This window comes from Oryzias melastigma, linkage group LG13 (genome assembly GCF_002922805.2).
Source record: "Oryzias melastigma strain HK-1 linkage group LG13, ASM292280v2, whole genome shotgun sequence".
NCBI classification, from domain to species: Eukaryota; Metazoa; Chordata; class Actinopteri; order Beloniformes; family Adrianichthyidae; genus Oryzias; species Oryzias melastigma.
This window is the reverse complement of record NC_050524.1, coordinates 29,621,519-29,624,726: the sequence shown is the minus strand read 5'-3', so window position 1 is coordinate 29,624,726 and position 3,208 is coordinate 29,621,519. Positions and strand designations below refer to the sequence as shown.

General features: G+C 37.3%; 1 long non-coding RNA gene across 1 annotated transcript in view; it reads right to left on the bottom strand.

The window, feature by feature from the left end:
- Nucleotides 1-1,730, bottom strand: part of LOC118599510 — a 155,151-nt gene extending 153,421 nt beyond the window's left edge. Inside the window, exon 1 of the long non-coding RNA XR_004948895.1 lies at nucleotides 1,323-1,730. This is a non-coding gene — a long non-coding RNA (uncharacterized LOC118599510). The remainder of the gene's footprint in view (nucleotides 1-1,322) is intronic.
- Nucleotides 1,731-3,208: the final 1,478 nt, after the last annotated feature.

Here is a 3,208-nt window from a genome sequence, read left to right as displayed (position 1 = left end):
TAGGCCCGGCCATCGCTACACTTCTTCACAACAAAAATACACTCAAGACTGTGCCCAATGGGGGGTCTTAAAGGAGCCCCACATCTAATGTAACAAACTGTTTGAGCTGGAACTTATTGAAGACAAGACAGAACTGGAAGATATACGATATTCTGTATCTAAAATGAACGTGTTTTGCTGATCACCACTGTGGAGAAATTGGGTGTTGGTGTTAGACTGGGGCGGAGCTATCAGAGCATACGCTTCCTAAAAGGGGCGGTCTCACTCTGTGACATCAGATCATGAGGCTCGTTTTCGTGGGTATGGGGGGGGCTGCTGCTAAGAGCGCAGTTTGTAGAGGATTTATGGTAATCAGAAATGCATGAATGAACCAAAATAAAAAAAACACAAAAACACGAAACAAAATATATGAATAGTACATCTAGGTTTATTTTTAACATTTCTGTTGTGAAATTGATTTTTTGTTGTTTGAGATACAATTTTTTTGTATTCAGTACAAAATTTCTGTCAACTTACTGTTAAAATATCTCGCATTAAGTTAACAGGAGTTAAGTTAAATTCTGTATTCCAGACAGAAAAGTAGGATTCAAAACAAAAATGCTAAATGTAAAACTAATATATATATAGGTACATATATTTAGAAAGTGACTATTCACATGAAATTTTATGTATAAATATATATTGCAAAGTTATGCACAAAATATGACTTTGTTCACGCTGTACTTGAACAGGAAATACTCTGAATACAGAGATTATGAGTATAGTCATGATTACATTCATTAGAATCAAATAAATTGTATTTATGGTGGATAAATCTCTTTTTTATATAGCAGGTGAAACACTAGAATAAAGACATGCAAACTCAAAACTCTTTAAGCAGTAAATGTAAACATTTTGTCAATGAAAAAAAGAAGGAACAGCAAATATTCAAGAGGGAATGTGACCCCCAGAGAAAGAGGATGTTTTTTTCTCTGAAACACACCACAAAGGATTAAGGCAGCAACAGTGGTAAACCGAAAAAAAGAGAAAGAAAGAACCCTCATGCAGCATCTCCGTGAATTCAATAATACGTTTGCTGGATTTCTATCAGAAAACAACCGAGCCCGGCCCCCAGCAGCCCTGCTGTCCCGCTATGATCACTCGCGTCCCGCCCAGATCCAGGTAAAGATCTGAGTGGTGGAAATGTCAAAATCACCTGTTGTCACTCTGTGATTATACTGAGCTGCATGGTGTCACAGTGCTAACAGAGTTCACCTCCCATTCATTTAACTGCAGCTAGCGGTTAGCCGCTAAGCTAGCGCCAGCTTTCACTCAGAACTTACTTGATTTTGCTGCTCCTACAGTCAGATGAAGTTGGTTGTTGTTGAATCTCTGTGAGTAATCCTTATATCCACATGCTCTGTTTGTTGTGGACGATCTCTAAACTTTTAGGCCAGAAATAAAAACACCCGCAAACAGGAACTCGCGCTTTTAAATGGAGGCGGGACTATGTTTTTCTGCAATTTGATTGGTTGGACTGTCACATCAATCAAACGTGGCCCTAATTTGATTGGATGTTGGGCCGACACCAAAGACGGATGTAAACAAAGACAGACAGAGACCGCGGCGCGCGGCTTTCTCTCTCTATACTTTATAATCAGTGGATTTGGGGCAAAATAGCAAGTCTTTCCGAGTCAGAGGGTTAACAGCCTGGTCATCAAAGTGTGTTTAATTACTCCACCTGCACTGTTGGGCCCCTCTTTGTTACTTAAATGCCCAGACATGTGAAAAACTGTGGTTGCAAAAAAAACTAATAAGATTTACTTAAGAAAATCCTCGTAACAATTTGCACCAACAATTATTGATTAAATTTTACTGCATTTATGAATATAAAAACTACCAACAACAATCTAGTAAAATTTACTTACGTCCACAAGTAAGGTTATTATCAAATCTTAAGTAAATAGGACAAACATAAATTTCTCTAATAAAATTTACATAATATTATTGAATGTTCCAAAAGTGATTACAACAATTTGAAAAGTAGATCTTACTAATAAGCAATCGAAATTTTCGATTACTTATAAAAAATAAGTAAACTTAACTTCTTTACTAGAAAAATCTATGCATTTGCATAATATTTGAATTATTATATAAATATTATGAGGAATAATTAAGTATATATTACTGATGCAAAAAGTTTGTTTTTTCAGCAACTGGAAACAGTCTAGTAAATGTGATGAATCCGGACCACACTCTGGACCTGACACCTGGGCTGTGCTTTGAGAAAATTTTAACTAATAATAAAAGTCAGTTTTAAGAAACCCCCTGAAAATAAGCACATTTTTTATTATTATTTTTATATACATTCTTACCAACAGGCTGAAGCCCGTAGGTGAATTCACCCACTAAAAATGCAAACAAGGAAGTGCATTACTTCATGGTTTAATAAACCTTAACGGACATGATTTAAAAGGGCTGGAGGTGAGAAAGTCACGGTATAGACAGGAAGAGATAGAAGTGTTTGCCTGAATACAAATACGTCACACAATTTTACCAGTTAAAACTCGAGCAGATAAAACATTGAACAAAACAGTTGTTGTGTGGTTCGCTGTGGGACACTGAGTCCTAAGTAGCCTAAAGTCTCGTTTTCGGTCTGGTAAGAATGGGTATGATTTCGACCAGTTAATTCTGGTGAGCGACTCCACTCAGTTTAGCCTCACTTCCACTGAGCAGTTTGTTTTGTTAGCGTGGTGTGGACCGATAGTGTGTCATTGCGTCATTGTAGTGCAACGACTAGAAAAGCAACATCAATGGAGGCCATCCATCAGCTGATCTTTTTCTTGCTTTACTTTTTCTATATTGTTATGACGTGTAAAAAATGTTGTTTTAAAGAAGATTGCGGGCGGCTAAGAAGAATACCGCCATAAAGAGGAAAACGGAGCTAGCTTAGCGCTATACTGGTGCTTTCTAACGTCATCATCACTTTCTGCCAATCAACGGGTAGAAACAGTGACTCCACCCCAACCGACCCGTTCTATTTTTCTATAGACCTGCAACAGATGAGGGCTCTGAAGAACAGTACGTTCGAAACTGTTTATTGGGTCCATTTTACAATGGTTGGGGTGTAAAATCCTCCCAAGCCCCTAAAATGTATTAAAGCCCCCCTCTGATGAAAAAACTGTTTTTTGAGTTTTTAACATCAACAAATGCAATAAGAAATTATTTT